Source organism: Cupressus sempervirens, chromosome 4, assembly GCF_028749045.1.
Source record: "Cupressus sempervirens isolate cs-2001-9-10 chromosome 4, ASM2874904v1, whole genome shotgun sequence".
In the NCBI taxonomy this organism is placed as follows: domain Eukaryota; kingdom Viridiplantae; phylum Streptophyta; class Pinopsida; order Cupressales; family Cupressaceae; genus Cupressus; species Cupressus sempervirens.
Genome location: NC_143121.1, coordinates 815,477,454 through 815,493,889, shown reverse-complemented (window position 1 = coordinate 815,493,889; position 16,436 = coordinate 815,477,454). Strand labels below are relative to the sequence as shown.

At 35.0% G+C, this 16,436-nt stretch overlaps 1 pseudogene; it reads left to right on the top strand.

The window, feature by feature from the left end:
• Positions 1–294: 294 nt before the first annotated feature.
• LOC149563884 (putative UPF0481 protein At3g02645) lies at positions 295–16,183 on the top strand (annotated as a pseudogene).
• The last annotated feature ends 253 nt before the right edge of the window (positions 16,184–16,436 follow it).

Here is a 16,436-nt window from a genome sequence, read left to right as displayed (position 1 = left end):
TGCAGGAATAACAATTTCTCTGGAGACTCCTCTGCGCATAGTCACACTTGACTCCAGCTGTCGAGCGTCATCGAAACCAGATCTCAAAACGTAGGAGAGAAAGAGGGCGTCGATCATCATCATCCACGCAAAGTTTGGAATGTCTTCCACATTTATCTTCCAGTCGTCAAACTGCTCGAAATCGGAGATCATATCGGACTGGTTCACTCTTGCGAACATTATTTTGATGAGCTCAGGATTGTTGCCAACTGCCTCTCTTGTGGATCTGAGCTTGTAGACTTCCATCTGGGAAAGATGGGTGCGGCGTTGGTGGAATGGCCCCACGGACTCATCTTTGAGAAAGAAGTGGTGGTAAACATCATTTGGTGGTAAAGATTTAACAATTAAATTAGTTAAAAAATAAATATAAAAGTGTTGCAATCAGGTAGACTACAAAATAGTAATTTTGAAATGCTAGAGAATAATGAAATCAAGAACAATTTCATAAAAGAAATTTTAATCAAAGATCCAATCAAAAAAAACATCAATTTTGTGGCAAGCAAGTGACCTCATGACTATCCAAGCATGCATATCTCATGCCTACAAAATTCTACTAGTATCTCTGAAATACCTGTAAGATATTGTAGGCAACAATTATTTCACATTTTGGACCTACAACCCAACTAATTTCTCAAGAATAAAATAATTAAACCCAATTCATGTATCATTGAAATGATGGTTTGAACAAATTTTGGATAGAATAACCAACTATTTCACTTTAATATCAAATTCTAAACCATGTAGGAATAAATGCACAGGTTTTCTATCAAACGGAAAAGAAAAATGTCTTATCAATTGTATATTCTACGTATGAATCATGTATTCCAATCCAAATTTGCATGTTGAATGGTACATGGCTATGCACAAGGCTACCCAAGGCTTCCATGAGATTTCCTATAAGCTTCCATTTAATGGATATTTCATCAAAATTAAATTGTTGATCTTCAGTCCATTGCTAGTGCAAGCTTTGAGTCAATGAATATCTGGCCTCCTTGCATTTTCCTATGTTGTTCATTGTCTTCTCCAACAACTTCTCTGCATTCATAAGAGGGAAAAAATCAAATTTTAATTGGGACAAGTTTTTATAAATTAGGGCAAGAAGTATAAGGATATTGTAGTTAGCACAACAATTCAAAAGTTAATTGAGTTTACTCACTGGCTTGAACTACCTGAAAACATCAAAAGTTGTATAATCAATTATTATTAAATTTCATCAAAATCTTCTAGCTTTCAAGAGTTAGATTAAAAAATTATAAAAAAATTGTAGTACATGAATGCATTCAATAAGATATTCATCCAAACATAAAAATGAAATAAAATGAACATTGATCAATCGCAGCCTTCCACAAGACAAGTAAATTAATAAAATGAATTTAATATTGAACATTGTCAATCTCTACCTTTTGCAAGTCAAATAAATTAATAAAATGAGTTCAATATATTTCTTCTTGTTCATAAAGTCCAAGCCAAAGACTACTAAAACCTTTTATCTTCTTTAGATTCTTCACTGTGTTACAATTCTAGCTAGAATTCCCAAAGCCTTATTGTCCTCCATAATTAGAAAATAAGAATTAGAATGAATAATAAGATCTAATGAAAAACTTTGAGCTAATCATAGGTTAGAAAATTGAAGCATGCCTACAATAAGGAAAAAAAGAATATAAAATAGAACATAAAAAATATTAGTCCTAGCTAAAACTAATAATTTTAAAAGAATTTAATCTGGAGAAACTAATCTAAATAAAAATATTAATCTAAATATTAATAATTAAAAATAAACTCTAAATTAAGATTAAAATAAAAATAAAAATCTGAACTTAAAAAATCATTTAGAAAATCTAATTTTAAAACTAAGTAGCAAAAATTGAAAATCTTAAGTTGAATGTTAAACCTGACTTATGTGTTAATTAGTTTTATATACATAATTATTATTTAAATAACAATACTATTTCTAAAGTAAAAAAGAAAATTTCAATATTTTTTTAGTTTTGTGCAAGGTTCAATAAATAAAAATAAAAATTTATTAGTTTGATTACTACATTTAGATTGTATTTAATATTATTATTATTTTGTTACTTCTACTAATAGTATAGATTTAACATCTTACAATAATTTATTTAAAATGTAGCCAATAGATATATATTTTCTCATTATTACTAATTATTAATGTTCTTTGTAACAGTCTCTATCTATTATTTATTGTTTAAAAACTTAAATATGTGACTCATTTCATGCAGAAATATAAAAATGAGCCTACAAATCTATGTATTGTCTTGTATTGAATTCAATTAATTATTTTGATTACTACATTTATATTGTATTTAATATTATTATTTTTCTTGTTACTTCTACTGACAATATAGATTTAACACCATACAATAATTTATTTGAAATCTAGCCAATAGATATATTCTTCTCATTATTACTAATTATTAATGTTCTTTGTAAGAGTCTCTATCTATTATTTATTCTTTAAAAACTTAAATATATGACTCGTTTCATGTAGAAATATAAAAATGAGCCTACAAATCTATATATTCTCTTGTATTGAATTCAATTAATAACTTTGATTACTATGTTTAGATTGCATTTAATATTATTATTTTCTTGTTACTTCTACTAACAATATAGATTTAACACCTTACAATATTTTATTTAAAGTGTAATCAATAGATATATTATTCTCATTATTACTAATTATTAATGTTCTTTGTAAGAGTCTCTATCTATTATATATTGTTTAAAAACTTAAATATATGACTCGTTTCATGCAAAAATATAAAAACTAGCGTACAAATCTATATATTGTCTTGTATTGAATTCAATTAATAAGAATAAGTTTAAAAAAACTACAAATATATGAGGACATGACAATATTCATAAGACAACATAAAAATGACATCTCAAGCTTGGGAATTAGCCATATTTTTCATCATTTCTCAGATGAAGAGATGGACACTCTTCAATGGTGTAGAGCTCAAATCAAGTTCCATTTTGAGTCAAGGCATACTCTAACAATCAACAACAAAATGAAAAGAAAATAGATAAATTTAAAACAAATAGAGTACATTTTAGCCATTCTAGAACAAAAAAAAGAGGACATTTCAGCCATTTTTTATTGCCTATAGTAGTACAAACCAAGCATTGAAAATGAAGCTTTGAATTGGATGTATTGTAGAAGATCTTGTTTCTTCAGCTCAATGATGTTAATGAAGTACATAAATTGGTTAATGAATTAGGTATTCAAGATCTCAAAGATACCATTATTTCCAATATTTTGAATGATAGTCTTGCCTTTGCAATCTGCCTTGCCCTCCATACCAATTATTTGTACTTTCATGAATGCCTCAATTGATTGCACAAAGCCCGAAAGATTCAATTGGGTCTCCACTTATAAGAAAAAAATCTTTCACTTTGAACATGATGGAAATAATTGCTATAAAGGAAGAAGCCTAGGACCTTCAGAAAAATTAGCTTAGAGTTTTCATGCCAATAATTTGTACATCCACACTAAACCAAATAATAGTTATAATCTCCATGAGAAAAATGACTTGCAAGGAGAACTAAATCTCATACGGAAGGAAAATTTCATGTTTCATTTTCAAACTCAACCACTTTCACCTGTAGAATCTAACAAAGGACAATGGTTGTATTGAAGAAGAGATTATGGAAAGTGATGAGAATATGGTTTTATCTTTTTCTTTTGACACACCAAGTTTTTTTCTATGATATTTATTCTAAATAAGCAAAGACCAAAAAAGGAAGGTTGTACCTTGATAAAGTAGATTTTAGGCAATATAAGTGCCCTTCTATTTCCATTAAATTTTGTATGGTTTTACAGACGCTTGGTAAAATGAAAACCGTAGTATGGCTCCACTCCTTTTTTATATCTTCACTATAACATAAATGTAGGAGACAAAAAAAAATTCAATCCTTGTATCTTCTTCCACCTGTCCTTGCATGTATGCAAAATATGGAAGTACTAATGATTCATGTCAACTATTTTTATGATGCTAGAGCCTTGACAAAGCTTTTTTTCCTGGCATTGAACACTTCAAAATGTAATCTATTTATCTTTGCAAATTCTTTTAGAATGAAGCTATAGAAAGTAAATGGTTACTATGCAATATTGCATATAGCTATATTGGAAACATATGTACCATCTTTCCATTTATGCACCATAGAGAAGCATGTAAAGTTCATGCACAGATGATATCTATAGAAAAAGATACATATCTAAATTCCTATTTTTCTTTAATTTTCAGTGAGAAAATAAAAAGATTGCTAGGAAAAAGGATCATGTCCAATCAGAAAATAGATATTAAAATCTAATAATTATGTTTAATGATAAGTTTTAAGTTGGCCAGGATGAGCACAATTTCCAAGAAACCAACTAATCCATAAAAAGTCTATCAAAATTTTTAATCCCTCATATTAAACAAAAAGGTTATTATAAAGAAAACTTTAATTTCCAAATGATACAATCAAAACATGTCATTAGTTTATTCTACTTAGTGGCATGAACTTCCAAAGGTTTAGATAAAGTGCACAAGAATTTATAAAACAAAAGGAATGTTTGTCTCCCATGTGGGCTCTCTCTACAAAGGCAAAGCAATAATAAATATAGCTTTAGTTGTGGGGAAAGTAGAGGCCCATTTCCATTTTATAATTAGTCCCTTCCAATGGCAAGAAATTTATGCATCTTGGGGCATGTATTTTTAAAATTTGATCATAATAAATTATTAAATTTATTATAAAGAAATATTATAATTTATAATTAATTTATATTTTCAATAATTTTATTTTTTTATTTTTCTGATTCATCATTGATAAAGACAAATACAAAAATCATTTTCATTGTCCAAAAAATACAAAATTATCCACATTATTATAATAATGAAAAATTAAAATATTACTTTGGGAAAATCTTGAAGTTCCTTATAAACATGCTCTAGCGGGCAATTTCTAGCTGAAAAGCTAAATCTTTAAACTTAACAGAGGTTCCATGTCCAAAGCTAGTGGCCTATCCATTGAGGAGCCACAAAGATTGAAAGTTGGAGCTTTGATCAAGTTCCATCGATGGAGTCAGTAAAGGATTCAACAAAAGAAATGTAGAGATTGGAAGTTGGATCTTTGATCTTGACTAATTGAAGTTCCATCAATATAGCCAACAATCGACTCAACCATGGAATTTTAGAGTACATTAGAAGCTAATTCTTTGATTATTCTCCATTATTGTTCTTTCACTAGACCCCTTATTTTGTGCTCTATTTATACCTCCTCCTTTAACTCATCATTAAGGAATGTTGTCTTGACATCCATTTGATGGATCTGCTATTCCATTTGTGCTATAAATGAGATCACATCTCTTATAGAAGTATACTTGGCCACTAGAGAGAATGTCTCCTCCTAGTCTATTCCCTCCTTCTGAGAGAACTCCTTGGGCATGAACCTTGCCATGTATTTCTCAATGCTACCATCTACACTATGCTTTATCTTATAGATCCAACATTATCCTATTGCTTCTCTATCTATTGGTCTAGGAATTACCTCCCACACATCATTATGCATTATTGAGTTATATTCCTCAACCATAACATCTCCCCATACCTGATGTTTTGTAGCCTCCTGATAGCTAGAAGGTTCACTATCTACCAACTGACTAAGTAATGCCATATAGTCATTAAACTTGGCTAGTTGTCTCTGTTATCTAGTACTCTTCCTAGGAGCTCCTACAAGCTCTTGAGTATCCCTTTGTGTCTCTTGAATCTCATGGTTCATGCTACCAATTGTAGAGGATGAGATATCAACCTCTAAGTCTTCTAGATGCATTTCCTTTTGCACTTGTTGCTCCATTCTCTGTGAATCTTCACCACCTAAGCCTACACTTGTACGGGTAATTGTACTTGAGTTGGTTGAAAGAATAATTTTGACAGCTGAGTGCCAATACACTTAACCATTTTTCACTATACATGCCGAGCAAAGAGTAGGAGCCGAGTGATATCAAGTGCCGAGTGATATCAAGTGCCAAGTAATAACAAGTGCCGAGCGAAATCAAGTGTCGAGTGATATCAAGTGCTGAGTAATAACAAGTGCCAAGTAACATAAGGTGCCGAGTGATACAGTTTTGTTTAGGTTCCGAGCTATCCAGGAAATAGCATGTGCCAAGCATCAGTAATGCTTCAGGAGCCAAGTAACTCAGTATATCAGCATAAGAGTTTGTAATTGCACAAACTATGATGTAAACCATTTTTGTAGTTGACATGAGATAGATCTTGAAAGATATAGAGATAAGAACGAACCTTTTACATTTTCTATGCAATCTGCATGCAGCCAATTGGAAAATTGGAAAGGCATGCAACCAATCAGCAAAAGGCAAGTATTTAGCGAGAAATTAAGATTCAATGTGGGTCGTAGATCCATATCTAACCCTAAGTCTTCGAAGTCTTTTTAAGGAAGACGAAAGTTTCATTGAAAAGAGTGATGAGAGAAGGAGAGCAGTGTTAAAAAGGAGAAACATAATGGAATTCAGTGAAAGAAGACATAGAAAGTAAGAGCAGGAATTCAATAATCAGTTGATCAGAACAAAGCAAAGTAGAAGAACAGAAATCAGATCTCAGAGGATCGAAATCAGAGAAAGAGCCAGAACAAGTACCTACATTCAGCAAACAAAGATTGCAAAATTATCAGGTTTATAATAGCTAATACTTTCTTACCATTGTATTAGAAAGAAAATCCTAAGTAGATAGGTTGGCTTAACAGCTATCTGTAGATCCTTATCAAAGGTGATTAAATCCTTTAACAGGGTGACACTTCATGTTAAGTGTTTGGAATCCTTTAACTAGGTCACTATTGACACAGTGTAAAGGCTTTAACAGGGCAGACCATCAGAAGTGGTTGAACAATATTGCTACAGTAATTTTTGTGGGTATCATTCCCACCCCAGTTTTACCTTCTTATTCCTGGAGGGTTTCTGGGTTACCAAATTCCAGTGTTATGTGTTGTTGATGCATGTCTTAGTTTAATGTTTACTTGATGTTTTTACATGCATGCAATTTACTTCCACCTAAAGGTTTTATTGGTTAAAATGTGATACTTCTGATTTACTACCCCCCCCCCCCCCCCCCACCCCCAACCCCCCTCTCATAAGTATTCTTTCCTATTTGAATATTCCAACAACTTGTGCTTTTCTACCCTTGACTGGGCCTTGGAGCTTCTATTGGCTACTCACTTTGATCATCTACTGGAAAATCTCTAGACCTTCTAAATGTCTTGTCCGCGATGAACTTGACATCATGTCTGACAATACTTCTTCTAGTCCCAGAGATAAAAATCATATATGCCTTTGAGGTTTCATTTGTACCCAACAAAGTACCCCCTCTCTATAATCTAATCTAACTTGATACGTGTATCACCTAGAATATGATAATATGCAAAACTCCCAAATATTTTGAAATGGCTAACATCAAGCTTCTTTCCCATGAAAGCTTCCTCTGGTGTCATCTTGCCTAGTACCTTGTGTAGAACCCTGTTTTGAATGTAGACTATTGTACTACACACTTCTACTCATAAGTAATGGGGCATATCTTGGTCAAGTAGCATAGCTCTTGCCACCCCTGATATATAATGGTTCTTCCTCTTAGAAACTACATTCTGCTATGGATTATAAGGAACAATCCACTATCTCTTGATTCCTTCCCTAGTGTAAAAATCCTGGAAGTTATTTCCTTTGTACTCGCCTCTATTGTCTAACTGAAGAACCTTTATCTTCCTTCCTTTTGAGTTCTCCACTAGAGCCTTGAACTCTTGGAACCGATTGAAAACCTTATCCTTGGTCTTCAAGAAGTATATCCAAGTCCTTTTGGAGGAATCATAGATAAAAGCAGCATAGTACTCATATCCTTTGATAGGCTTTGTCAACATCAATCCACAAATATTTGAATGTACTAGATCAAGAAAACCTTTAGATCTAGTCTCACTCCTTAGAAAAGATGCTTTAGCAAACTTCCCCAACACGCATCCCTTACATGTCCATCATCATGCTCTATGCTCACCTCTGGAATACCTATCACCGTCTCACAAAGCAATTTGAGTGCTCCATGATGAATATGGCCCATCCTCTTATGCCGTAGCTCTCCAAGATCTCTAGGATTATAGCTACTCATGAGTACCTTAGGAGTGTCAAACTGCAACATGTAAAGGTGACCACTCCTAATTCTGATAGTTATGGGTGATTTCCAATCCTTGTGCTTAATCAACACATGTGTCCCTCTAAAGAATAAATTATACCCCCTATCCTAATGAAAAGATACAGAAACTAATTCATACCTAAGCTTGGCACATGCAACAAATCATGAATTAGAATTATCTTTACATTCTCCCTTCGAAGCTGAATAGTCCCTTTCCCACCCATGTTGAGTTTGGACAAGTTTATAATAGAAATCTAGATATTAGTGTTCTCCTCCTTATAACTGAAGAAGTACTCTCTAACTCCTATCATATGAAATGACACCCCACTATCTATATATCAAATAGTCTATGAGGTTGAGCTCACAATAAAAGCTATAAGTGCAAACTCATCTTCCAATCTACTGGAGATTTCTTCTACACTTGCTAAAGTTGCCACATGCTTCTTTGCCTTCTTCCTTTCTAGGAAATCACTGGCATAGTGATCATACTCGTGACAACCAAAGCACTTGACCTTAGAAAGATTCTTCTTCTTCTTCTCACTTTCTAAATTCGATCCTTTGTTAGATCTCTTCTTTGCTTTCCCTTTCCCCACTAGGGCAATTTTCTCCTGTTGCACCTCACTTTTTTTACTCTTATTGGCCCCATTGACAAGATTTAGTCTAAACTCCTCTTGAGTGAAATCAGTCCACAGTTGATCCCAACTCAGTATGGTATCTCGTCCACCGACAACTTGAACAAAGACACTCCACTATTTTGAAAACACATTTAGTGCTATTCTCACTAGCTCATCATCATTGGGACTATCTCCAACAGTTGCTAACTCATCTTTGACAAGTCTAAGCCTAGTGAGGTAAGTTGTAACGTCCTTTCCTTGGTTCATCTGAGTATTCCTTAGCTTCTCTCTGAGAATCATCTTCTTGTTGGTGGTAGCATTCTAATACAATTTTAGAATGGCATCCTGTATCTTATTTGTTGTATCTAGCTCTACGATATGTGAAACAATATGATCCTTAACACCATCAAGGATAATCCTTCTCGCCTTAGCATCATCCTTCTTATATGTTGTAAGTTGTATAGAATCTATAGGTACAACTATGAAAATGGTAGCATAATCTTTGATACCATTCTCTTCTAACAATAAATAAAGTTGGGCCTTCCAAACACCAAAATTTGAGGCACCATCCAATCTATCCTGATCTTTCAAACTAGCTAAAGCCATCTCAAGGAATTAAAGCAATAATTTTGAAGAGATAAAAATTCCTTTCCTAAGGCAAAACTCTTCTACCCTCAACACTACTCTGATACCATGTGAAAATTAACACTATTGTAGTCACTGATTATTAATCTCCTATCGCAAATGATTATTCAACTACCAAAATTAAATTCACAGCTAATATCAAAAACTAACAAAACTGCAACTTCACCAATAAAATATAGAAATAAATTCAAAACACAAATAACACAATATTTTTGGACAAATCATCCCTGGAAATACCCCTAAAGGAAAACCAGTTCTGCAGATGAAAAATATATTAACTTTAGCAAATTAAAAGATACAAAATTCTTTGCCTCTCACTAGCAAAATTTAGACAACCTCCTAATTTCTCCTACTGATATTCCCCATTGCTATCCCTAACACTATCACTACGTCATTGCTAACACTACAAGATTGTTTGATAACATTGCAAACTCATTTGCTAACACTAAAAATGCTTCTACAACTCTTGTTGTTCTATGTTATGTTCTGTTCTCCAAATGCCTCCCTTAACCCACTTTTATACCTCCTAATTTCTCCTGCTGATATTTCCCACTGCTATCCCCAATGCTATCACTGTGCCCTTGATAACACTACTGTTTGCTAACACTGCAAACTCATTTGCTAACACTGCAAATACTTATACAACTCTTGTTGTTCTCCATTTTGTTGTGTTCTCCAAATGCTTCCCTTGACCCCCTTTTATACTACTTAACCAAGAGGTTTTTAATTGCTTCTTGATCAAGACAACTCAACCAAGAGGTTTCTAGTTGCTTCTTGATCAAGACAACTCAACCAAGAAGTTTATAGTTGCTTCCTAACCAAGAAGTTTCTAGTTGCTTCTCGATTAAAACAACCTCGCCAATAGGTTACTAGTGGCTTCTAGAAGGATTCAATTAATTAACAAATATTTGTAATAGCTCTAACAATTATTTGCCAATTAATCACATATAGACGAGTAGTTGTCAAAGCTACCTAAAACTAACAATCATGATATAAAACCAAATGTTATATTGTAATCAAAGTGTTTAGGTGCTTAAGAGGTTATGTTTCAAACTTGATCAAGCCTTCTATAATAGTCAACCTCTTATAATACTTTTATAAATTAATAGAATTACTATCATTACCAATCAAAAATAAATATTAGTAAACAAAATAATTTTAATTTTTATTAAAACTATCATATTTTTTATAACTAATTTCTATAAAATATTTCAAAACAAAAATAACCTCATTATTAAAAAAAATATTTCAAATCATAAATAATCTCATTATTAAAAATATTTTAATTTCCAAATAGCTAAATGATAACATAATCCTCAATATAATAATAATTAAGCAGTATTTTGCATAAACTTTTTCGAAATAGTTAAAATGAAAAATAAATTTATTATATTAATTTTATCCCACAAGTAAACTCTAAACCATACCTCTTTTTTAAAAACAAAAGAGGATAGAGAATGATTCTCAAATAATTTGCTCCAAAAACAGAATAAAATTGGCGATTTGTTTTAGAAGTGACGTAAAGTAAGAGCAGAACCTATGTAATTATTGCTTTTAATCTTACTTTTGTGTTTCACGTTTATTCTTATGAACTTCACACGCACTCTCAAAGAAGAATGTATGGAGGCGATGATAGGTTTTCCTCTTTCCTCGAGACGTGGCGATCACAAATTTCATAACCATAAATAAGGTATAAATATGTCCTGGTTCGCAGGGAAAGCACATTCCCACACTTTCCCCCTGATCTACTGTCTTAATTCGCAGGGAAAGCATACGCGCTACAGCATTCCTACCCGTCTCCCTTTTATTTGAAACGAAACAATTCCTCCCTCACCTGCGCACAAGAGAAGCAATAAGAGTAGTGTCAAGTCGAACTCGCGACCTCCTGCTGCTGCTGTTTGTGATGGCTGAGCCGAAGCTGATCTCAGAAGAATGGTCGGACGAGGTCAAACTGTTTCTGGAGGCCACTACGGGGCACGCGGTTCGAGATGATAGAGGCAACGTGCGTCTATCAAAGCCTCTCAGAGATGCTAAGCCAGAGGCCTACATTCCTCAGATGGTGTCCCTCGGTCCTTATCACCACTCCTCTCTCAAAGACGAATCTGTCTGGCCGTTCCACAAACGCCTCACCCATCTCTCTCAGATGGAAATGTACAAGCTCAGGTCGGCAAGGGAGGCAGCTGGGAACAACCCTCGGCTGATCAAAGATATGTTCGCAAGAGTGAGCGAGTCCGGTGTGATATCCGAGTTCGAGCAGTTTTACGACTGGAAGATAGATGAGGACGACGTTTCCAACTTTGCGTGGATGATGATGGTCGACGCCCTCTTTCTCTCCTACTTTCTCAAATCTAGTTCCGACGATGTTGATCGTACGGAGCCAAGTGAACGCAGAGGAGCCTCCCAAAACATTATCGTTCCTGCAAGGGCAAGCATCAGGTGTGACATTGTCAAGCTGGAAAACCAGATCCCTCTTTCCCTTCTCGGAAAGTTGGAGGAGATTGTCAAGAACCAGATCACACTTGACTCTCTTCTTCTGTCTATAACAAGACGTCTATCCTCCTTCATATCTGATAATGAAGAGGAGGTTGTTAAGGGAAAGACCAGAGAAGGTGTTGATGGGAATAAGGATGAGTTAATTATTGTTAGTTGGACAGCTGTTATTTCTGATTCGGAAATAGCAGTTGTATTTATGGGTAACTTGGACAGCTGTTTGTCTTTATCTATGTATAGCAGCATTAGTTATGGGTAGTTTAGACAACTGTTTGTCCACTTGCCGAGAATTAGTAAATGGTTGTTGCAAGGATAATTATTTACTAATTTTAGTGATTCCTTTTTGGACACCTTGCAACCAATTCTATTATTGGCTGTCGAGTTGTCTTAATCTCAGCCATTGGTTTGATTTAATCTCGGTCGTTGGTTTTTCCAATAGCGTAGTATAAAAAGGGGTCATTGGGTCATTTGGAGAGACAAGTTTTGGAGAAGCATTTTGCAGTGATAGCAAATTGTCTTGTAGTGTTAGCAAGGACGCAGTGTTAGCGTGGGGATAGCAGTGGGAAATATCAGCAGGAGAAATTAGGAAGTTGTTGGAGTTCTGCCAGTGAGAGGCAAGGAATTTTGTATCTTTTGATTTGTTGAAGTTTAATATAATTCCTCATTTGTAGAACTAGTTTTCCCTTAAGAGTTTTTCCAGGGACAATTTGTCCGAAAATATTGTGTTCATTGTGTTGCGCATTTCTTTCCGTATTTTATAAGTGAAGTTGCAGTTGTGTTATTTTCTGATATTAGCTGGAAATTCATTTTCAGTAGTTTAATAATCGTTTATGATAAGAGATTAATAATCAATGACTGTAATTGTTGATTTTTCACATGGTATCAGAGCATTATTAAGGGTAGAAGAGTTTTTCCTTAAGAAAGAAATTTTGATCTCTTTAGATTTATTATTTTTTTAAACCCTTGAGATGGCTTTAGCTAGTTTGAGAGATCAGGATAGATTGGATGGTGCCTCAAATTTTGGTGTCTAGAAGGCCAAAAAAATTTTATTATTGGAAGAGAATGGTATCAAAGATTATGCTACCAGTGTTGTACTTGTACCAACAGATGGAACACAGCTTGCAGCATAGAGGAAGGATGATGCCAAGGTGAGGAAGATAATCCTTGATGGTGTCGAAGATCATATTGTTCCACATATCTCGGAGCTAAATACAGCAAAGAAGATGTGCGACACCATTCTGAATCTGTACTAGAATGCTACCACCAACAGGAAGTTGATTTGCAGAGAGAAGCTAAAGAATACCAAAATGAATCGGGGAGAAGACGTCACAAGTTACCTCACTAGGCTCAGACTTGTCAAAGATGAGTTAGCAGCTGTTGGAAATAGCCCTAGTGATGACGAGCTAGTGAGAATAGCCCTAAATGGGTTTACTAAACAATGGAGTGTCTTTGTTCAAGTTGTTAGTGGATGAGATACTTTATCGAGTTGGGATCGACTATGGGCTGATTTCACTTAGGAGGATTTTAGACTAAGTCTTGTCAATGGGGCCAACAAGAGTCAGAAAAAAGAGGTGGAACAAGAGAACGTTGCCCTAGCGCGTAAAGGGAAAGCAAAGAAGGGATCTAGCAAAGGATCAAATTCACAAAGTGAGAAGAAGAAGAAGGACCTTTCTAAGGTCAAGTGCTTTGGATGTCACAAGTTTGGCCACAATGTCAGTGATTGCCCAGAGAGGAAGAAGGGGGTAAGAAGCTGGTGGTAGCTTCAGCAAGTGCAGAAGAACTCTCCAGTAGAATGGAAGATGAGTTTGCACTCATAGCTTGTATGGTTAGCTCAACCTCACAATGTGTTTGGTATATAGATAGTGGGACGTCATTTCATATGATAGGAGTTAGAGAGTACTTCTCCAGATATAGCATTTGCAGTTAACTCTCTTAGTCAGTTCATGGTTGAACCAAAGAGAATACATTGGATAGTGGCTAAGCATGTGCTACGTTACTTGCATGGTACAGTCGAGTATGGGATCAGATATGTTCGAGGTGAAGGTATCAGGTTGATACGCTATACTGATGCAGATTGGGCAGGAAGTACAATAGACAAAAGGAGCACTTTAGGGTGTTGTTTCAGCTTGGGATCAGGAGTTGTATCTTGGTTCAGCAGGAAGCAAAAGTCTGTGGCTCTAACTTTAGCAGAAGCAAAATACATAGCAGCTAGCATGGTGACATGTGAAGCTATATGGCTTCGGAAGTTGTCAGTAGGCTTGTTTGGTCAGAAGGTTGAGACTACTGTGATACATTGTGACAATCAAAGTTGCATCAAGTTGTCTGAGAATCCAGTGGTTCATGATAAGTCTAAACATATAGATATCAGATATCACTTTATTAAAGATTGTGTACAAAGGGGAGTTGTTCAACTACAATACATACCTACAGAGGAGCAGGTAGCAGACATTATGACTAAGGCATTGGGGAAGGCAAAATTTATCTTCTTCGGAGATAAATTAGGTGTCCTGCAGAACAGCTTCCTTGCTAAGAGAGAGTGTTAATTATTGTTAGTTGGACAGCTGTTATTTTTGACCCGAAAATAGCAGTTGTATTTATGGGTAGCTTGGACAGCTGTTCGTCCTTATCTATGTATAGAAACATTAGTTATGGGTAGTTTGGATAGCTGTTTGTCCACTTGCCGAGAATTAGTAAATGGTTGTTGCAAGGATAATTATTTACTAATTTTAGTGATTCCTTTTTAAACACCTTGCAACCAATTCTATTATTGGCTGTCGAGTTGTCTTAATCTCAGTCGTTGGTTTGATTTAATCTCGATCGTTAGTTTTTCCAATAGGGTAGTATAAAAAGGGGTCATTGGGTCATTTAGAGAGACAAGTTTTGGAGAAGCGTTTTGTAGTGATAGCAAATTGTCTTGCAGTGTTAGCAAGGACGCAGTGTTAACGTGGAGATAGCAGTGGGGAATATCAACGGGAGAAATTAGGAGGTTGTTAGAGTTCTGCCAGTGAGAGGCAAAGAATTTTGTATCTCTTGATTTGCTAAAGTTTAATATAATTCCTCATCTATAGAAATGGTTTTCCCTTAAGGGTTTTTCTAGGGACAATTTGTCCGAAAATATTATGTTCACTGTGTTGCGCATTTCTTTCCATATTTTATAAGTGAAGTTGCAGTTGTGTTATTTTTCGATATTAGCTGGGAACTTATTTTCAACAGTTTAATAATCGTTTATGATAGGAGATTAATAATCAGTGACTGCTCACAGGATGAAGAGAGAAAGCGAGAACTAGGTGTTGATGAAAAGGGAGAAGGAGAAGATATTGATGAAAAGCATATTCTGGAGTGTATCCACAAACATGTCTCTTCCTTCCTCCAAGTGAGTGACGTGGAAGAAGAGTCCCCAACATGGCGTCGGTGGATAGCAAATGTGATGGGAAATGCCGTTGTGGCAGTGTTCAGTGTTTGCTACCCTCTTCCAGCCAAACAAGGTCGACGAGATTTTTTGGAGAAATACAGTGCCAAGGAGCTGAAAAAGGCCGGGATCAAGTTCGAATCGCTTTGCGATGAGCAAGGTAAGATCAGATTTTCCAAGAACTCCGACATGCTTTACCTTCCCTAGATTAAAATTTTAGATATGTACACTGAAGTGCTATTGAGGAATGTGCTGGCGTTGGAGTTCAACGAGTCGGGCCAAGACAAACACTTGGCAAACTACGTAAAGCTGATGGACTGCCTCATCAACACCCCTGAAGACGTGAAGTTGCTGCGCGAAAGCCACGTCATTTAGCGACAGAGCATGATGATCACGGACGAGTACGTGGCGAAGATGTGGGACGGGATGTCTAAGCCTTTCTTTCTCGCAGGTTTTGTAGAGCTTCCCGAGGGCCTGAAAGGTAAAATTAGAGAAGTGTTGTTTAAAAATTACTACAAAAGCAAGATTAAGACTCAGATGGCGGAACTTTATTCTGAGTACCTGTCAAGTCCGTGGAAGGTGGTGGCTTTGTTGGTTGGATTTTTTGTGCTGCTGTTGACTGTACTGCAAACATACTGCTCTGTGCATGATTGTGAGATTGAGCGTCGTCCAAAGGCCAATGCTCGCAAGCTTTTGAGGCCTTTTGGTTAGCTGGACAAAGTGATGGCATGGAATATCACTGTCCATAAAGAGTTTCTAGGCTTATAGGCCATAAAAGAAGATCCTTACGCAGGGAAAATAATTATAATACCAGCCCCTATGAGACTGGATAAGTTATTGTAATTTGTAGCAAGGTAGATATCAATATATAATTTTTTATTGATAATAGGCAGAAATTAAAATTAATTATTATTTGTTATAATTAATTATTATTAGCAGCTAAGTTCTAGTTGACTTAAACATAAGACCTTCTAGATAAGAGGCTTACAATTTACCATTGTGTTGTAGGCTCTTGTTTTACAAATATGTAATATTTATTATACTAAAAAT